The 8,160-nt window shown below is 37.5% G+C and overlaps 1 pseudogene across 1 annotated transcript; it reads left to right on the forward strand.

The window, feature by feature from the left end:
• The first annotated feature begins 313 nt into the window (after positions 1 to 313).
• LOC308634565 (heterogeneous nuclear ribonucleoprotein H3-like) lies at positions 314 to 4,978 on the forward strand (annotated as a pseudogene). The gene is made up of 3 exons: positions 314 to 709; positions 751 to 1,187; positions 4,854 to 4,978. The product of its transcript is annotated as a heterogeneous nuclear ribonucleoprotein H3-like (transcript).
• Positions 4,979 to 8,160: the final 3,182 nt, after the last annotated feature.

The raw sequence follows: 8,160 nt of genomic DNA on the forward strand, positions 1-8,160 counted from the left end.
CCGCCAATACTCCGTAGGCACCGGCAAGCCAAAATCGGTCCACCCACGTGCGCGTCTACCGGAACCGGGGGGGGGGGGGCGGACCTCCCCCGGAATTCCCTCCTACTATCCTTCCCCAACCAATGGGAACTCTCCAGGAGTCCTGTAACATGAGTCCCTAGCAGGCCAAGGTGAACAGCAGGAGTCCAATTTCCATATGAATGTAAATCTTAACATAATCATATCATCTCAGTGGCTAGCTGGCGTCACTTTACAACCAAAGGTGCCATGCATCATATTATTTGCTTGTGGCTCCTAGCAAAATGGTATTGAGATGGCTTGGGTTATGAAATAGAATGGTCCAAATGGCACTAGTGATAGGACAGTATGACTATGGGGACTGCCATTTGGTTGCAGCAAAGAGGAAAGGGTTCAGTTCTTTCAAGGGTTGGAAATTGTGCCAAATGGGATAATGGTGATGATGGACTACCAAGAGAGAAGCACAGAGGAGGCCTTTGTGCCATTTGCTTCAAAGGAGATAGCAGAAAATGCTCTGGGGGAAACACAAGGAAAGAATAGGGCACAAGTATATTGAGATCTTCAGAAGTAGCAAGAGTGAAATCAAAGAATTTTATGACCCACCAAGAAGATTGCTGGGACAGCTACCAGAACTACATGATAGACCAATAGGAGAAAGAGGTGGTTATTATGGAGCTGGGTGTAGAAGTACGTATGATAGAATGTGACAAGGAGGTGATGGAAATGATGTAGTTATGGAGGTTTCGATGACTATTGTGGCTATAATAATTAGGCTATGGAAAGGATGGCTTGGATAACAGAATGGGAGATAGAAGAGGTATGGGAGGTCATGGCTATTGTGGAGCTAGTGATGCAAGTTCAGGTTTTCATAGTGGTCGTTTAGTACATATGAGAGGGTTGCCTTTTCATGCAACTGAAAATGATGTTGCTAATTTATTCTCACCACTAAATCCAATATGAGTTAATATTGGAGCTGATGGCAGAGCAATAGAAGAACCAGATATAGAGTTCATAACAGAAGAAGATGCAGTAGCTGCCATGTCTAAAGATAAAAATAACATGCAACATTGATAATTGAATTCTTCTTGAATTTACTCCTGCAGGTAGCTCTGGAATGGGAGGTTCTACAATGGGAGGCTATAGCATAGATGGAATGGATAATCAGGGAGGTCTTTCCATATTCTTGTGTGTATTTAGTCAGGATCCTCTAGAGAAACAGAACCAACAGGATATATGTATAGGTATGATTATCAAAAGGGTATTTATTAGATTGGCTTACACAACAAGAAGTTGAATAGTTCTGCAATTGCCATCTGTAGTTCAGAGAGCTGCACAGTACAAGAAGCTAAAGTCTCAGAAAAAGAGAGTTTACTTATGCACCCCAGTCTGGGACCAAAGGCCTGGAAACTATAGAGACACTGGGCATAATCTGCTTTGGAAGAGTGAGGGAGCTAGAGTCTGATGTGCTCAGATGATTGCAGCAGTCATCAAGAACTCATTGAAGACGAATAGAGCTTGCATCTGCTGTTGTTTCCTTTTTCTTCTAACTTTTCTTCCATCCAAGCCTTCAACCTATTGGACAGTACTGCCCACACTTATAGTAGGTCTCCAGTTAGCTGTCCTACATGCCAATCATTCATAGAAACACCCTCATTGACACACCCAGAAGACACTTAATCGTATATATCTCTAAATCCAATCAAGTTAATGATTCAGATTGATCATTGCATTGTTCTTTTTCAATTCTTTTCCTCCTTGTTATTTCATGTGTTCTATCATTTTCATTGTAGAGGGTCTTTTACCTCCTTGGTTACATTTATTGTTAGTTTTGTTGTTGTTGTTTCTTTTCTTTCTTTCTTTTGAAACTATTATTGTTTTTCTGATTTCTTTCTCAGCATATTTCTTTCTCAGGTACATAGGAAAGCTATTGATTTTTGAATATTAGTTTTATAACCTGCTACTTTTCTAAATTTGTTTTTTAGTTCTAGAAGTCATTTGGTGGGACTTTTTGGATCTTCTGAGTATAAGATCATGTTATCTGCAAAGGATGATAATTCGACTTCTTCCTTTCCTCTTTTTATTCCTTTTATTTCCTTCTCTTGCCTAATTGCTCAGGCTACAATTTCTAGTACTATATTAAATATAAGTGGTGAAAGTGAACATCTTTATCTTATTCCAGATTTTAAAGTAAATATTTTCAATCTTTCTCCATTCCCACACTGTAGTTCTAAGGCTGAATGTGCCCACCTTTTCAGGAGATGAATAAAACAACAGATACCTTACTTTTCCAGAAATAGGCTGACTCTTATAGAAAACTAAAGAAAACTGAGGAGTTTAGGTTTGGACATGATGAGTTAAGGATCACCTATTCTCCATTCAGGTGGGGTATTAACTAGGTAGTTGGATATACAGTCAAGTTCAAGAGAGAAAATGAGAATTGAACTAAAATGTGAGAAGACAAATAATATTTAATTTAGCTGAATTATACGGTGTGGGAAAGGCAGCAGGAGAAGATAAGACTGGAAATGTAATATAGGGATAATATGTTCAAGGATTTAAGTCAAATATACATTCTAAGGCTTTCAGATGAGGATGTGACAAATAATTTCCTGGCTGAAGCACAGCAATTATGAGGGTCAGTGCTCACAGTTGAGAATGAATATCTAAGCCCACAAGCCTTCAGCACTGGCAAGTTCAAGCTTAATGATGCCTAGATGCCTATAGACCTGCCAACTCCCTTCTACTCTGAAAGAAAAAAGAAGGGAAACAGCAACAGCTGAAATGATAATACTCTGAAACTCTGCTTGTTCTACCTCCTGTTTCCAAGGGACAAGATGTGAAATGAATCATGTAAAAATGTACCACAAGTGATCTTAACCGGAATATGTAAATGTGTTCTCTCAGCCAGGGATGTGGAGCTAAAGAACACTGATACCATTTGGTGTGTTTGCTGCTAATACCAAACACCAAGAAGTATGAATAAATCAAGCATTGGAATTCAGTGCTTTCTTTGCTTTAGTTATGGCAGTATTGGGCAGCTGGGCCACCAAAATTCTTCTGCAATGGTAGGCTCATCTGTAAAGCAGCAGCAAAAAAGAGCCCTGTCCCTTTAAGAGAACCTCCTGGTGACTATTTATTAAACTTTTTCTGCCTGCTACGTCTTGTGCTAAAAACTTTATATATAGGATCCCATTTAAAATCTATAACAAACATTTTTGGGTGGCAGAGCCAGTTGAGACATAACGACTTATCTTATAGTCAATACTCCAGAACTAAACTCAAGGAGTATTTTCTGAAAAGAGGACTATAAATTTAACTTTATAAAACAAATTTTTTTCATTAAAAACTTCTATATTAGTGATGGGAGGGGAGGGGAGGGGAATGGGGGAAAAGAAGGACAGCAGAATAAAATAGACATTATTATTGCTGTATGTATATACGTGACTGCATGACCAATGTGATTCTGCAACCTGTACACTCAGAAAAATGAGAAATTATACCCCATCTAAATTCAAATGTATGATATGTCAAGATCATTGTACTATCATGTGTAACTAATTAAAACAAATAAAATTTTTTTAAAAAACTTCTATATTTAAATTCATTTCTACTACTGATATGTACTGCAAGTGATCCATAAACCTACAGTTTGCTTTAGAGTTCCCTAGGGTTATGGAACAAAGAGGTATGCATTTGAAAGCTTCAGTGAAATAATTAATCATAATACTAAAGATGCATGAATGTTATTTCACGAGTTTTTGGCCTGTTTCTACTTTGTGTGGGTAGGAAAAGACTACATGCTTTTCTTTTTCAATTACCTAGGAGTGCTAAATAGTCTTTCTTTGACTCAATGTGCTATATTACTGAAATACTGATTTTTATTTTACATAGTGCATAACATTTTTGAGTACTGAATAAGCAATATTTTTACCCAAGAACTTTCTCTTCTATATGTATATAGTAACATTATTATAACACAGGGAACTCCTGTCCCAAAGGCTGTAATTCTGCCCATCAGTAGGAAAAGGGGGCTTTTTAAAGGGTGATTCACCGAGAAAATTTCAGAGAAAATGAGCTTAGGAAGAAGAAGATCAGAGAAAAGAAGATTAGGAAGGAGAAGTTCAGGGAGAAGAAATTTGAGAAAAAGAAGGAAAAAAACATGTAACTTTCAAAGCAACAAGGGCTACAGTCAAAGCATGGAGTGAACCCCTGTTATACCCTAAGTCATTTAAAAGTTAATCTAGCATGCAAGAGATTTTTTGGGGGTAGAGTTGGGGTTTGGGAAGGTATTTTACATTTGCATTTCATTTCTTTTGTCTCTGAAACTGATGTAAAGAAAAACATCACATTCATTTGAAATCTGAACATCAATTTAGATTATATCTTTCTTGATTAACTTGTCCAATTAAACTGTTCACACCTGATTTAATTTGTCAAAATGAACTGTTTATACATGTTAATCAATATATATGTGCTTTGGATTACACACACACACACACACAGACACACACACACACACAGAGACACACACACACACACACACACACAGACACACACACACAATTTTAATTGAACCAATCTTTCAATTTAAGTTTCCTGGTGGAGAGTCTGATCCAGGAAGGAAAATCTTTAAGCCCAGGGCAAATGGAGAACTGATTTGAGTAAAAGCATCCCAATACCAGTGAAAGTTTGGCACCTTCTAAATTCTGAAAATGCTTAGCTTCTCTTTTATTTTGCCATTAAAAATTGGAAAACAAACCTTCGAGGAAAACATGATAGGGCACGTGGAGTCAGACACATTGGGAAATGTAAGTCTTCTGTCTTTGTTCCCATAGCAGGGGAGCCCTACATGCCACCTGATGTGAGGCTGTGGACATGCACATACATGGATTTCAGAATGTGCCATGCCATGCTCTCAGAAACCAGTAATCCCAAGAATGGTTCTTCTGAAGTCTGCTAGGTTTTAAAAGCAAAGAGAACAGCACAGATCTGCAAATATTTTTTGAAATTTTCCATTAGTAGTAAAAACTTTAACTCTTAAAAGTGACCTTGGGCAGACTGAATTACAAGTTTCCCACTTAGGGCAGGAAGTTTATCAGGCCAGAAATAATTGTCACCCATTATAAACAGATCCACCATGGATCTGTCAACAGTGGCTTAACAGAGAGCCTCTCTTGGGTCACAGAAGTATCAGTCACAGAGTTGGGAGGAAGCTCTTTTTCTGGCTATCATCAATTACTTGTGTGACCTTGACCTTGAAGAGACCTCCCAGGTCTAATATTCTCTAATATGATCACTTTCATAATCCATGCTTTGGAACCAATGTGAGCATGAAAATTTCATCCAAGAGAGTACACAATAAAGGTATTTCCTGGCTCTAGGCCTTGGCTTTCATCATTTATAAAATGAGTTGGCGCAGAATGGGGAACTAAAATTATCTCCTGAAATGTAGTCCAGCTTAACCTGTGCTAGTTTTTACAAGGAGAACACCATGTGAGAAACTTTAAAAAACAGAAACAAAACTTCTACCCTCAAGAAGGTTCCAACCTAATTATCAAAAACATATTCAGAAACACAAACAATAAAATAGTCTACAGATAGAAATTTGACAATCTAATAGATTTCAATATTAGCAAGTATCTGACTCTTTGAAATACTAATAATAGCAATATATAAAATGCTAAAATGTGTAGCATAGAAAATAGTGTGAAAGATGGTAATCCTTCATTCTTTTCTTGGCTCCCCATCTTACTGTGCATTGGGTCCTAACTTTTATAAGTAAATTCCACAACCTCTATTTGCATGTAGCTCTTCGCACTGCAATCAAACTTAGGGCTTAGGGAAATATCTTGCCCATTTTTGTGGCTTATCTCAGTAAGGTATCAATCCTACTACTTACATTGAAGTTAGTTTGGTTCCTTTGACTTGTACCTCATTCATTCATTCAGCAGAGTAGCTAAATACTTTGCTAGGTTTGGGGAGTGCAAAGGAAAATAAGCCCGAACTTACACATCACTTACACAAGATCAAATTATGTGATTCTTCAGTATAGAGTGCCTGACCTCCCTGCATCTCTCTTGAAGTTCTTACAAGTTGTTACAGACATCAGTAGTTTATTCTTGTTTTATTGCAGAGTAGTATCACACGCTAAGAATGTGTTATGGTTTGGTCAACCTTTCACTTATTGAATGGCATTTGTTTTCAGTTTTTTGCTGTTATGCATAAAGCCACTATAAACATTTAACTATTCTTGGAGGTTTGTAGTGATGGCTTATTGTGATCTAATTGGTATTTGCCTAATGGGTAATGTTGTTTAATATCTTTTCATACATTTTTTTTGCCATCCATGTCTCCTTTTATCCACTTGATTACTGAATTTTTTCTGTTGATTTCAAAAGGGTGTGTGGATGCATGTACAGTTGTGTGTATGGCCTTTGACCTTTGTCAGATACATAATTTGCAAATATTTTCTTCCACTCACTAGCTTGTCTTTTCTTCCTTTATTAAGATAATCTTTTGGGCTGGGGATGTGGCTCAAGTGGTATCATGCTTACCTAGCATGCGTGAGGCCCGGGTTCGATCCTCAGCACCACATACCAACAAAGATGTTGTGTCCGCCGAGAACTAAAAACTAAATATTAAAAAAAAAGAGAATCTTTTTATAGAGTGGGGTTTTTAATTTCAATAAAGTCTAATTTGTTCATTTTTCTTTTATGGATTGTGCATTTGGTATTATCTCTTATATCCCTTCACTTACCCTAGATCCCAAGATTCTCTCCAGTTTTTTCCCCCCAAGGGTTTTATAGTTTTGTATTTTACATTTAAATCCATTATCCATTTCTGAATTTATATTTATATATAATGTAAGGTTTAAGTAAAGTTCATTTTTTTTTTTGCCCAGAAATATCCAATTGTTCCCAGCACAATTTGTTGAAAATAAAACAGGAATTTTGAGATGAAACTAGATTCTCTGCCTCACCAATTTCTTTTTTTTAATTTTTTTATTTGTTTTACTTAGTTACACATGACAGTGCAATGATCTTGACATATCATACATTTGAATATGATGGGATATAATTTCTCATTTTTTCTGAGTATACAGGTTGCAGAAAGAAATTGATGATGTAGTGCATATATATGTGACTGCATCACCAATTTCTTTCTGGGTTCTTGTCACAAATTTGAAGAATAAAATCCATGGACAATAATGGAAGGGAAGAGTAAACAGAAGAGGATTTCATTTAATTGAGAAGAGAACAATGTGGGAGGAGACCTGATAGCAGGAAAATCCATTTTGGGGTACTAACCTAAGGGCTTATACAGTTTTGGGGGGTATGAGCATTGATCAAAATCTGTGTTAAACAGGCATTGGAAAAATACCAAAGTCATTGGCTGTGTCCTTAACCTTTGGGTGTTAATTTTTCCTGTAACTCCCATCTGGTTCATACCCACCTTCCATTTCCTGCTCTAAGGACAAAGGAGTTGGCTGGAATGTTCTGGCTGCTGTGCTTTATGCTCTGTACAATGAATAAGGCCTTGATGGAGCCCATTAATGTTTTTACAGGTTAGTTTAACAAGGTCTTTGCATTTGAACAATACCTTAATTGGGGCCCATTACTCTGATTGCCTAACCATTGTCTATTGTGATTCAAAAAGACACATACTTTCTCCACTGAGATTTCTTTCTTTCTTTTTTTTTAACATCAGTGATCAACATTTAAAATTGACTTGCATGAAAGCTGTGGTCCAGGCCCTCACAGAGCTCTCAGGGAAACAACAATCATAGCAGCTTAAGATACTAGAGGGAAATAACAAACATAGCAGCTTAAGATACTAAGTTAGGAGGGGGTATGCTCAGAGTACTGGGAAAGCAGAGGAGGCTCTGCCCCAGTGACTGGACACAGCCAATGACTTTGGTACAGGTGCACATTCCTGTATCGCCCTGTGGCTAAATGCCTGGACCCTGAAGTCTGCTTACAGGTTTAATCAGTTGCATTGGAACACTGGCCCCTGAATTATACTCCCAGATTTTTTACCTCAGATCTCTGCTCCTCCCCCAACAGGGTAATAAGACCCTCATTCTAGGTTCACTTCAGCCAACCCAGATGCTATATTCAAATGCATACACCTGCAGTTTCTGCA

Source organism: Spermophilus citellus (assembly GCF_964194105.1).
Source record: "Spermophilus citellus genome assembly, chromosome: 2".
Classification (NCBI taxonomy): Eukaryota; Metazoa; Chordata; class Mammalia; order Rodentia; family Sciuridae; genus Spermophilus; species Spermophilus citellus.